This window comes from Peromyscus leucopus, chromosome 10 (assembly GCF_004664715.2).
Source record: "Peromyscus leucopus breed LL Stock chromosome 10, UCI_PerLeu_2.1, whole genome shotgun sequence".
In the NCBI taxonomy this organism is placed as follows: Eukaryota; Metazoa; Chordata; class Mammalia; order Rodentia; family Cricetidae; genus Peromyscus; species Peromyscus leucopus.
Window position 1 is genome coordinate 25,779,420 of NC_051071.1, and position 13,445 is coordinate 25,792,864.

At 41.4% G+C, this 13,445-nt stretch overlaps 1 pseudogene; it reads left to right on the plus strand.

The window, feature by feature from the left end:
- LOC114708029 overlaps nt 1–11,371 on the plus strand; it is a 46,683-nt pseudogene extending 35,312 nt beyond the window's left edge.
- The last annotated feature ends 2,074 nt before the right edge of the window (nt 11,372–13,445 follow it).

Sequence of the window (13,445 nt, forward strand, 5' to 3'; positions counted from 1 at the left end):
TAAACATCATCACAGACCTCCGCTGATGTATGACCATAGATCCAGACATGTTCCTCAGAAGCAGCCCGGGACCAGATGCAACTGTGGCCCCGGGTGGCAGTTGAGGCCATTCATAATGGCATCACCCTTGCTGCTTGGTGGTCATTGGGCCCAACACCGCCCCAGGTTGGAGCCCAGACCCGGTCATCCACACAACCCCAGTGGTAATGGGCACTATGGACATTAACACAGATTTTGACTGCAACAGGGCCAGGGATCCAGACATGGCCCCTGGCTGCAGCTCAAGCCCGGACCACTCAATGGGCCTGGGAAGCAGCCCAGGCCATTCAGGTTAAGATACTCCCTGCAGTGGCATGGCCCTCAGGCACCTACATGGTCACGTGTGACAGCCCCAACTCCAAGCATCCTTACAGCGCTTGTTGGTGGCAGGGGTCATGGACATTGTCACAGACCGAGGCTGCTGTACGGCCATGGACAAAGACATGCCCTTGGCAACAGTCTAGAACCGGTTGATACCATGTCCCTGTGTGGCAAAACGGCATCCCACATCAGCCTGTTCTTCACAGCCTATGCCTCTTCAAATACATCTTCTCTGTAGAACATGAACCTCTCTCTGCCTCTCTCTCCCTCCCATACTTCACAATATATTTGCTCACCATAATGGTGCCCAACTGCCAGGTGCTGCATGGCCCCTGGCCTGCTTGGCTTCTTCCTGATGCTTCTAGCTGCTCCATGGTAATGGCACTGAACAGCAGGGTTTGACAATCTTTCAGATGTTCTTGAAGAACCAACTCTTTGTTTCATTGACTCCTTTTGTTGGTGGTGGTTGTTTGTTTCTGTTTTATTGATTCAGCCCTGAGTTTGATTATTTCTTGTAGTCTACTCCTTTTGTGTATTATTTCTTTGTTGTTGTTCTTGGACTTTTTAATATGCCCTTAATCTAATAAGATCTCTCCAATTTAATTTTTATTTATTTATTTATTTATTTATTTATTTATTTATTTATTTATTTATTTATATATATGTAGGGCCTTAGTCTTGTGAACTTGTCTCTTAGAATTGTCTTCATTGTGTCCCATAAGTTTAGGTACATTGTGTTTTCATTTTCATTCAAATCTAAAACATTTTAAATTTCCTTTCAAATTTCTGTCTTGGTCCATTCTCCATTTCATTTCCATTAGTTTGTAAATTTTCTGTTTTTGACATCCAGGTTTAATCCATGGTGGTCAGATAGGATGCAGGATATTCTTTCAATTCTTTTGTGTTTGTTGAGACTTGCTATGTGTCCAAGTATATGGCCAATTTTGAAGAAATTGTGTGAGGGGCAGAGAAAAAGATCCATTCTTTTGTGTTTGGGTGAAATGTTCTGTAAATATCTGTTAGGTTGATTTGGTTTTGATGTCAGTTATCTCCAGCATTTCTATGTTTAGTTTTTGTCTGGATGACCTGTCTATTGAGTGGGGTATTGAAGCCACTCATTATGATTGTGTGGGGTTTGGTATGTGATTTAAGCTGTAGGAGTTCTTCTTTAAGAACTTGGGTGCCCTTGTAAACTCAAGATACAGATATTTAGAGCTGCAATATCCTTTTGATGGAGTTTTCCTTTGATGAGCATATGGGATCCTTTCCTATCTCTTCAGATTAGTTTTGGTTTGAAGTCTGTTTTGTAAAATATTAAAATGACTTCTCTGACTTGTTTCTTGGGTCCACTTGCTTGGAATGTAGTTTTCCATCAATTTGCTCTGAGACTAACTTTGACATTTAGGTGTGATTCTTGGATGCAGCAGAGGGATGGATGCTATTTCATATGCAATCTGTTAGTCTGCATCATTTTACTGGAAATTGAGACCACTGATATTGGAAGACCAATGGCCAGTGTTTGTTCACCGCCCCCCCCCCTTTTTGTGGTGGTGTGGTTGTTCACTGCTCGATTTGCTGCTGTGAGATTATTTATCCTGTGTGTTTTCTTAGTTATGGTTATCCTGTTCAGATTGAGTTTTCCTTCAAGTCCCTTCTGTAGAGCTGGGTTTGAGGATAGATATTGCTTGATCTTTTTGAATTGTGAGATGTCTTTCTTTCTCCATCTATCATATCTGAGAGTTTTGCTGGATATACTAGTCTGGGCTGACATCTGTGGTCTCTTAGAGTTTGTAGAAAATCTGTCCATATGATTCTGGCTTTTAGAGTCTCCATTGAAAAGTCAGGCGGTATTCTAATGGGCCTGCCTTTATGTTACTTGGTTTGTTTCTCTTGCAGTTTTTAATTTTCTTTCTTTGTTCTGTATATTTTGTATTTTGATTATTATGTAGCAAGGGGACTTTCTTTTCTGGTCCAATATATTTGATGTTCTGTATGCTTCTTGTACATTTATAGGCTTCTTCTTTTTCAGGTTGAGAAAATTTTCTTCTATAACTTTTGTTGAAAATATTTTCTGCACCTTTGATCTGGCTCTCTTCTCCTTCTTCTGTTCTTAATATTCTTAGTTTTAATTTTTTCATAGTTTCCCAGATTTCCTGGATGTTTTATGCCTGGATTTTTTTAATTTAACAGTTTCTTTGACCAAGTTATCTATTTCTTCTACTTTGTCTTCAGTGACTGAGATTCTCTCTTCCAACTTTTATATTCTATTAGTGTGTCTTGGCTCTGAGGTTCCTGTTCAAGTTTTTAAATTTTTCATTTCCAGTTTTCCTTCACTATTTTTTTTAAATTGATTCTATTTCCACTTTTATTTCTTGAACAGTTTTCTTCATTTCATTTCACTGTGTGTGTTTTCATAGATGTCATTCATATCCTCTTTAAGGTCTCTACTATATTCATAACAGCTCTTTTGAAGTCCTTGTCTTGTGCTTCAGCTATATTACATTTCTCAGAGCATACTGTAGTGTTGCACAGTTGCTATGCTTTAGTGGAGACATATTGTCCTGGCTGCCATTGATTGTGTTTTTACTCTGACATCTAAACATCTGGGTTTGGGATGACTGTAATTCTAAGTGTTGACATCTGGTCTTGTCTTTGTTGGGTGGGTTTCCTGCTCTGTTTTCTGTTGCTGTCTCTGGATCTTAGGACTATGTGGTGGCTGTTTGTTACCTGGTAGGGTGTGCTTCTGAGGCCCTGCCAAGTGTGACAACTAGAGATCTTAGGTAGAACTTGTTTGGGGGCTTGAGGGTGGATTAAAGTGGAATTGTCTGAGATGGTCCAGGGGTGGGAGGAAGGCTGGGTCTGTCAGGAAGATCTGATTCCCTGGCCAGTGAGGCCAGTAGGTTTCCAAAGAGAGAGAGAGAGAGAGAGAGAGAGAGAGAGAGAGAGAGAGAGAGAGAGAGAGAGAGAAAATCTTGATTGTTGACAGAGGTGTGGACTGATGAAGGAAGGCTGCTGGAGAGGATCTGCTTAGTTCCTGAGGTTGAGGGCAGAGACCAGGAGAGGCACAGCAGGCAGTCTGCTACAAAGCTGTGGTGGTGGTGGTGGTGGGGCACTGAGAATTGGAATTGGAGGTTGAGAAGGAGAGTGAAAATCCCTTCCCTGATTCTCTGGCTAGCATAGGCAGCAGGTTTCCAGGGAGAGACCAGCTCAGGTGTTGTCAGGTAAAACAAAAGGATGGGGTGAGGAAGGAAGGCTGATTTTCTTGCTATTGTCTTCAGTCGGTCACGAAGCCCCTAAGATACAAATGAAATCATACTGCTTTGAGCAGAGGATCAACGTGTCTAATTGAATACATGAAAACCCACTGAAAATTCTCACCATGTTCTACAGGGACCTAGGCGATGGGCGCCTTGTCACTTCCCAAGTACTTCTCCCTGACTCTGCCCTCACACTAGCCCCGCTGCCCTCTTGCTGTTCCATGAGAGGGTCCCATCAGAAACATCCCATTTATTCTTCCTTCTCTTGGGGCCTCTTTTCTCACCAATTTCTGCCAAGACTTCACTTCATGAGGCCCCAACTCCATAAGACTAGAGTCCTGCTTTGCCCTCTTCTTGGACTGGAGTGCTCGTTGACCTCCACCCAATGCAGCCTCCTTCAGACTAAGCTGTTGCTCTCGCCTTTGTGTCTGGAGTGCAGCAGACAAGAAGCATACACTCCTTTTAGGTAACTATGCATTGGAAACTGTATGACAATGACTTTTCTAAAGATTATAAGCATCCCCACTTCTGTCTGTAGAAATTGGGGGAAATACAAGAAGGAGTAAAAGTCAGACTATCCAAGCAAGAGCTTGGAAGATAAGACAGAAGAGCATTCTATGCAAAGGAAGGGGCTATGAAAAGATACATATGCTTCTTAGTCCTAGAACAAAGGCCTATGTGTAAATTCCTCTCCAATGTACTGAATATAAAATCCTACGTCAAGACATGTTTTGGAAAAGAAATCTATTCAACCCAAGTTCTAATTCAAGGTTATTTCAAAGTCTTAATATTTTTTTCATATCTAATCTTTAAGAGGGAAGACAGGATCACAGGGTATAACAAGCCTGTGATACCAGTGAACGTTTACTCAGGTCAAAAAGACCAAGACCCTTAGAAGACCGGGGAAGGGAAGCGGCATAGATCTACCTAAGACTATTGGGGACTGCAATAATTCTTCCATGTGTCCAGGAAATCTTCCAACAGAGAATGCAGGCTGATGTGGGGAAGCATGGCAGAACCACAGCGCCTTACTGTGGGGAATGACACCAAGGAGACCAGGGTGGTCCTGGCTTCCTTCTGATTCGCTGAGTGTCTTGAATGGGTCTTATGCAGGAGTAATGGAAAATCAGCTGTATTCACAATGACAGGAAACTTTTCATGCTTCAAAGCTTAAGGTTTGCTGAAGCTGAACCCCACAAACATTCCCGGCCCCCTATGAGATCAAACTGGAAGAGACCTGCCTTAATGTGATGAAAACCTTGACCTAAATTGCTGGGCCACACAACACTTCTGCACTCATACATGCAGGACACAGAGCACTGAAGTGGCTCCGGATAAATTGATGTTATGTGTTTATTTCAAGAACTCACCAAGAAAAACCAGTTTAGAATCATTTTGTTTGCTCTCCAAATCCTACCATAGACCTAGATGAGGTCAGGCCTCTGGTCTTCCATATACTCAAAGGGACATGTTAAAGGCTTTTAAAAAATGATCTGTGCTTGTAACTGCAGCTCTCCCAAGAGATTTTAAATATACTGCATGTCTTACCAACAAATATTTTTTGTGTGTCTATGGTATGTGGGAGAATGTATGTGTGTGAAGGTATGTGTATGCATGTATGTGAATGTGGCATGTGTGCAGGCATGTGCATGCTGCAACTTGGATATGAAGGTCAGTGGACAACCTTGGGCCAGTCTTTATCTTTCTCCCTGTTTGAAGCAGTGTGTCTTTCGCTGTTTGCCTCTGCAGTACACACTTCAGGCTAAGTGGCCCACCAACTTCTGGATAATCCCCTTGTCTCTGCCTCCTATCCTACCCTAGGATTGTTGAATTTACCAATGTGATTACAGTTCTGACTTTTAACTGACTTCTGAGAGCCTGACCTCAGGTCATCAGGCTCACATGGGGCAAGTTGGTTCCATTATTATTATTATTATTATTATTATTATTATTATTACTATTATTATTATTATTTGCCACCAACCTATCTTCCTGTCTATATTAAACACCTATGAATCTCATTTGATAGTTTTCCTTATAACCCTCACATTATTACCAGCTACTAAGTTTTTTGTTTTTCAATCTGGAAATTCAGCTTTTTGGAAAGTTAATAATAAAAAGACACATTTCTATATCTTTGCAGCATTGTTATCATAAATATTGGTCACAGATTGGCCAATGTCCTGGTATATAAGGTGAGCCAAACTTCCATTTTTGTGAGCAGGGCAGAAAGAAAATGAAATTTTACAAAGATGAGTCTATGTCTGGATCTTGTTCTGGCCCCCAGAACATATATCATTTCCTACATTTAGAATCAGTATGCTTTATTCTTGTTTATTTTTTTATCTGTAAAATGCAACACTGTAATATCAAACAGATGGGGCCTTAGGAGACCCAACAGCAGGGCTTGCTTTGTTTCCGGCCAGAGCCTTACTATTATTTATTAAGTATCTTTGCACTTTGCTCAGAAGTGTGTGTGTGAGCTAGATTTTATCAGACAGTGGGGTTTATCACCCATGATGTTTTGCTTTTGAGTCTAAGTTTCTCAGAAATAGATTTAATGATTGTTATAGGTATTATCAATGACTTTATTAATGTGAGTTTTGACTTATGATCTGTTTCCTTTAAATTCTAGCTAAGAAAGGTATACCAAGCAAGTATCTGTTCCTTTTAAACATAGTCACAGTGTTTATTATGAATGATAAGTGATTTTGTGATGAAATTTATGTTGTTGTATCCCCAGTAATGAAATTCATTAATAATAACCATTATCATCCAACTACTTTCAATATCTTGAGAATAGCACTTGATATTATGAGCTGAGTAGGAATAATTGAACTTTAATCAGCATCCCTAGGATTCAGAGAGCAAGAATATCAAACTGATTTCATTTACAGTACGACAGTAAAGGCAAGAAAGAATATTTTGAATTATTGAGTGTGACATGGTGGGTTTATGTTGGGGAAACTGAGGCTGAGTCAGTGAGACAATGAGCATGGTAATAGAGACAGCACTACCCCTCAGGCTATCAAGCTGCAGAGTTTCACTATGGCCCAGGCTTTTGCCTGTACTGGATCCTCTTTCAGACCCATGGCTGGAGTCTCCTGTTCTCTATGGCAGTGTCAGAACTCTGAGGCTGGAGAATACAAAGTCCAGCTTTCTCCTAGGGCTCACAGATCCCGCAGACCAGGAATATGAGTGATGCCTAGTGTGGTTGGCTTATCCTTCTTTACTGGGAAGATTTAACAGGTATAGGTAGTTCAAAGTGCATAGTGCTAGAATTATATCAAAGAATTCTTCTCTAAGTCTCTGGCATCATGAAAAGGGCCTGGGTCAGGAGAAGGGATGGATGGCTGTCCTATATGTGACTTTTTTATGTGGCCTTGTCTATACCAAGAAGGCCTCGGAGTAGGGAGACTCCTCCATAATGACTTAGGGCTCTAAGAACAAAGGCCATAATGAATGAGGTAGGAGTTGCTTAGTCTTCAATGAACCATTTAAATATTGTCCTCAGTAGTTCAACAACCACTTGCTCCATCAGGTTTAAGAAAAGGGAGACTCCACTTCTGATGGGAGGATCATCATGTAAGAAAATACCGGAGCGAGTGTTTGCTGAGACCATGTTAGGTGCCAGACAATAAGCCCTCAAGGAGATAGAAGCCACTAGGATCCATTCTCCATCTTCAAAGCCTTTCCAGTGTATAAAGAACCAAGGTGCATGTTGCCAGAGCTATCTGTTAATGACAGTACAGAAATGGATATTTTGAATGTGTAGTAGGGAGGACCGGTGAATGAATGAAACCACATAACATGCAGAAACTCAAAGGACAGATAGCATTGTGATAGATGGTGACAGTGTTATGGCAGGTTATTGTTCAAAGGAAGGGTTGCATAATACGTAGATCTAAGAATGTATTTCTGCAAGGAATTCATCAAATAGATTTCTATCTCTCACTACAGGGAAATTAAATCCAGATGGGTCAAGGCAAAGCTTTAAAATGAGTCGAAACAACATGGATGAAATCATCCTGCCCTTGAAGTTGGGAAGGATTTCTTCATCAGGACACCCAAATCATTCATTACTGGTCTCCAGTGGAAATGAAAAACATTTGGTTATCAAACAATATCTTAGAAAATTAACATAAATATAAAAAAACAGGAAGATATTTGTAATGCACATCTCACTGAACTATAAACCAGCCTGCATCTCTCTCTCTCTCTCTCTCTCTCTCTCTCTCTCTCTCTCTCTCTCTCTCTCTCTCTCTGCCATCCATCTATGTATAAATGTATCTGTTATCTAGCTAGATACCATCGATCTATCCATCATCCATCTGTCTGTATCATCTACCAACATAAAAATAAATGAGGAAAAGGCCTTTTAGTTAACAGAAAAATGGACCCAAGGAATTCCATTTTACTGAAGAGAAATGTATATATGAGTAATAAAAAATTGCTACTTTGTTTATTAACAATTACGGCACAGATTTGGTTGGCAGAAAGTATCATGTTATTGAAAGGATAAATGGCACTGGTTGTTCAGTGGAAGAGTCACAGGCCATGGCTACCAGAGTTAGAATGGGCTTTATCAGAAAGAAGAGGGGATAGGACAGAGAAGCCAGGCCTGGCAGAGAGGAAACAGAAAGAAAGGCACAGAGAAAGTGGGGGTTCATGTGTGGCCTTTTAAGGTGGGGACACAGTCGCCTGCTGATGACGTAAGGCATTAAACCTGGAAGAGTGAGAGCAGGATCCTTACAGTTACACATACTGGGCTAGACACCATAACTGGAAAATGTGCCAAAGAAAAAGCTGATATAGCATTTGGAAAATCTCATGGCATTTGAATAGAAGACCTACATTCCATCCCTCAAGGTGTCCTAATAGTCTTCATTTGCAGACACTTTACTTGTAATATTTTTGGTCCCACTAGAGAGTGAGGCATCAGAAATGATCTTGGAATGCCTTGTCAAAGGTAACATGAATGAGTATTATGAATTGAAAAGGGAAAGTAGGGCCCTAATACATTAAAACCATCCTTTAATTTTCTTCCTAAACAAACAAACAAACCCAACTCTCCCTTTTCCAGCCGCTATCAGTCGCCGGTAGTTCCTCAGCTAGGGGTGGGAGATTGTGATCACCTTCCTCCATGCTGGCATTGTCTGGCACGATTTTACACAGGTCTTGTGTGTGTATTCACACTTGCTATGAGTGCAAGTGTGCCACTATACTGGTGTGTCCAGGAAGCAGTATTTTTTATAGTCATACGACTTCTGAATCTTACCTTATTTTTGCCTCCTCTTATACTATGACCCTCGAGCCTTGAGAGGAGGGTGTGTGGTACAGATATCCTGCTTAGGGCTGGCCATTCTACAGTCTTTTATTCTCTAAACATTGACAAGTTGTGGTTCTCTGAGATAATTGTCATCTACTGCAAAATGAAGCTTCTGTTAATGAGGGTTAACCACTCTCCAGTGGTTGGCTTGGCACCCATGATTTTTATGAACAGCAAAACTTACATTCAATTTTTTTTAAAAGAAGACACAAAGTGGAGGTGAATATGATCAACATAACATTGCCAAGTCCTGTGCTCATTGCATGAGTTGGCTGTTTGAAACCTGGAGCTTATGCAGGGACACTTGGCTCAGGCTGGGAGGAAGGAACTGGACCTGCCTGGACTGAGTCTACCAGATTGATCACAGTCCTTGGGGGAGGATTTGCCCTGGAGGAGGTGGGAATGGGGGGTGGGCTGGGAGTAAGGGGGGGGGGTGGTAGCGGGGAGAATAGGGGAACCCGTGGCTGATATGTAGAACTGAATGGTATTGTAAAATAAAATAAAAAAAATAACATTGCATGGAATTTTCACATAATTAATAAATAAAATAAAACAAAACAATTAGACTTGTGGTAGCTTCCACAGGGAGATGGACATGTATGCAAGTGGGCTGACAGAACTGAGTTTTAAAGAAATGGAAACCCATTCCTGTGACACTTTTATGGTATTACATCCAGCAGCCATGATAATAGGTTTATTTTTTTAGAAAAATTTTGTGTAGACTCTTGAATACCACCTCTTTCTAGCTGCCATTCAGGATTATTAGAGAAAACATATTAAGTGTACTTATATGGAAATTGATCAGGTTCTTGAGACATATACTATTGTCTTTCTTATCCAGCTTGTTTGTGGGGAGTAGAAATGTGGACCAATGAACATGGAGTTTGCATTGGAATTGGAGAAGTATGGGGCAGAGAGGATATTTGTAATGAAGAAGCATTGCTGGCCATAGATCTTGTCGTACTTGGCCTTGAGAAAGCTGAGACAACAGAAAAAGTCATTGTTGACTTAGTAGAAAAAGATGACTTAAGGCACACATCCATGAGATGGAACCTATACTCAACACTGCTTGAGCAACCAAGAATCAGAGACTATATAGCCCAGAGACCTAGGGTAAAACCCAATACAACTGATTAAATAAAAGACAATGATAAAATGTCCTAATCACTTTCTGTTATATTCGTAGATCAGTGCCTTGTTCATCCTTCATAAGAGAAGCTTCCTCCTTCTGCAGATGGGAACAAATACAGGGACTCACACTCAGACATTACACATAGATAGATAGATAGATAGATAGATAGATAGATAGATAGATAATAGATAGATAGAGACAGACAGACAGACAGACAGACAGACAGACCTTGGAATGCATCACTTGAAATGGGATGTCTTCACCAAATCCTTCCCCTCAGAGCTCAGGGAACCCTGCAGAAGAGGAGATGGAAAGAATGTTAGAGCCAGAGGGGATGGAGGGCACCAGGAGAACAATGTCCTATGAATCAACTTCGTAAGGCTCATATATGCTCACAGAAACTGAAGCAGCAAGCACAGAGCCTATGGGGGTCTGCACCAAGACCTCTGTGTATATATTATAGTTCTCGTTTTCATAGTTTTATGGGTCTCTCAGATGTGTGAACAAGTGGGTCTAATTCTTGTGCCTTCTCCTGGGCTCATTTCCTTCTGTTGTTTGTCTGGTCCAACTTCAATGTGATACTTTTTGTTTTGTCTTATCGTATTTTATTTTGTTGTGCCTTGTTGTTATCTCTGGAAAGCCTGTTCTCTTCTAATGAGAGAAAGAAAGGCAGTGGGTCCTGATAGGAGAGGATGTGGGGAGGAACTGTGAGGAGCAGAGGTGGGGGAACTGTAATCAGAATATATTATATAAGAAAGGAATCTGTTTTCAATAATAGTGGGGGAGGGGTGTTTTGAAAGATAGCCAGAGTGGGAACTGCACAGAAGAGTATAGGATGGAATTTAGCTGTTAGAACAGATTGGTAGTTGATGGAATGAAGCTTGGGTTCAGGAGACTGTGGGTAAGTACAGGGCAGCAGAAAAAGTGCAAGGGCTTCCTGATATTTCTACCAGCTTTCTATGACAACCAAGGCTGACTAGAAATGCCCAGATGTGGGAAACTCTGCTAAGTAGAAAGGTTAGTGGGATGATAAGGAGTCTGATTTTGTTAGTTGCAACATAATTCTTTTATCAACATGACCTTGATGACTTCATCAAGCAGATCCTGTGAAGGCTCCAAGCTTCTGAATAAACACAAAGGGAACAGTCTGGACCATTGGAAGTTCTCCCAGATATACCAGATGACATTAACATGGAGGGAGTGTTCCTGACTGCTGCAAGCCTGCCTTCCATTTTACCTCAAGAGCTTCCATTTTACCTCAAGATCCAGCCCTCTGTGCCTTCACTTCTTTAGAGGAACTCCTGATCCTAAGAGCTCAGTTTGGAAGCAACTTATTTGCATCACCTTTTCCACAATGGTTAAATCAGATCACCGGGAACAGGCCAGTCAAATAGAAGTCACGCTTCAAAGGCCTGACTGAAGACTGTTCCGACAACAGGAGTCAGAAATCACGGAGAATGATGGAAAAGCCAAAACAGTGTTGGAAAACATGAGGAAACTGGTGAAGGAACTGTTCAAAGAGATGAATCAACTCTCCACAGGAATTATCTCTGTGCGGAAAACACTGGTAACCTCTTTCCTCAATGTGCAAAAGATGAAGTAGGAATTTACTCATCCAAAGTTAGTTCTCGGTGATCACACAAACGGCCTGCAGCCTTCCTCACTGTCTTGCTAAATGATTCGAGGCTCCTTTGAGTGGTTCTATTTCGTCCCAGCACTGGGTGGTGTCTTAACTATTGCTACTACAACAATAGGTATTCATTTATGTAAAGCACGGGACATTGCCATGTCACATTGTCCATGGTTACCGTACTGCTGTACCCTTATGTCATCTTTACAGTTACATCCAAAGAGCAGGTAGTTTTTAAAGTAATGGAACGCCAGCTCTAACGTGGGACTATTTCTAGCTCTGCACATGGATTCTCTGACAGTACAGCACATTCTGCAGAAGTGCTTTTGTTAAGCTCAAGCATGCACTTTGCCAAGACTGACTAAAGCAGAGAGTTTCCAGCACTGATTACTTAGCTGCCTCCTCCTCCTCCTTGGCTTCTCCCCAGAAATTACTGATCATTTTTGTTGTCTTCAGAATTTTCCTATTCCAGAATGTTACATAGTTGGAATCAAATAGCAGGTACCATTTCAGATTGGTACCTTTAACATTTAAGTCTTCGTTAAGGGACCCACACACAGTGTGGGTCGGGGGAAGACTTCCCCTGGTACCTAGATTAGACAAAAAGCACAACCAAGCACCTATTTTCACAGAGAGATCCTTTATTAAGGGAGGAAGAAAAGTAAAGTGGCTGATTTCTGACTCAGGCAGAAATCAGCAGCAAAGGACCTTCCAGGTGTGAGTTTTAAGAGGAAAAATAAAAGGGAGCTCTGGGTTAGTATGGGCTAGGATGTGGTGGTGTTTTGGTTGGGCATGTTAATTAGGGGAGGCAAAGGGAGCTTCTGATTGCTGGATTTCAATACTTTGATAGCTGGACCTTGGTGATCAGCCTTCGGAATGAGTCTGACATAAGAAAGTGTCCAAATAAGGGAATCGACCTTGGTGGCTGGCTTTAGGGATGTAACCCATGGTTTATAAGGGACAGGGAAAGAAGAAAGGCAAGGCCTGCCAGAGTCATGTTTGCCATGCCTGGGCCCGCTAGAGTCCTCCAGTCACTGTGCCTTCCTGTGGCTTGATAGTTCATTTCTTTTTGACACTGAATAATAACCCTTTTGGTGGAGAAACCATGGTTAGAGGACTGCTTTGTGGCTTCCAAATTTGGACAATAATGAGCAAACATCCATGTGAAAATCTCTGAGTGGAGTGTGTTCTCATCTCATTTTGGGTAAACACCAAGGTACATAATTACAGGATCCTATGGGAGGGGTGGAAAACCGTCAAGCTCTCTTTTGGAACATCCACCATTTTGTTCACCCTCAAGCGGTGTTACTTCCATATCCTAGTCAGCCATCAGTATTTGAGACGTTGGCTGTTCTAATAGGTGTACAGTTGTTTCTTTTTATTTTATTTTATGCCCCAGTGTTTGAACCTATGGTCTTGTACTCTTAATTTTTGATTTAATTTGTAATTCCAAATGGCATAGGAAGTTTATTTCATATGCTTATTTTCTATCTGTATATCTTCTTTGATGAGGTGTTTAGATCTCTGCCCATTTTTAACAAGGTGCTCATTTTCTTACTGGTTCTAAAACTCTTACAAACTCATTGGGCTTGCCAGTTGGTGGTGGCGCACGCCTTTAATCCCAACACTTGGGAGGCAGAGGCAGGTGGATCTCTGTGAGTTCGAGGCCAGCCTGGTCTACAAAGGGAGTTCCATGACAGCTAGGACTGTTACACAGAGAAACCCTGTCTCAGAAAA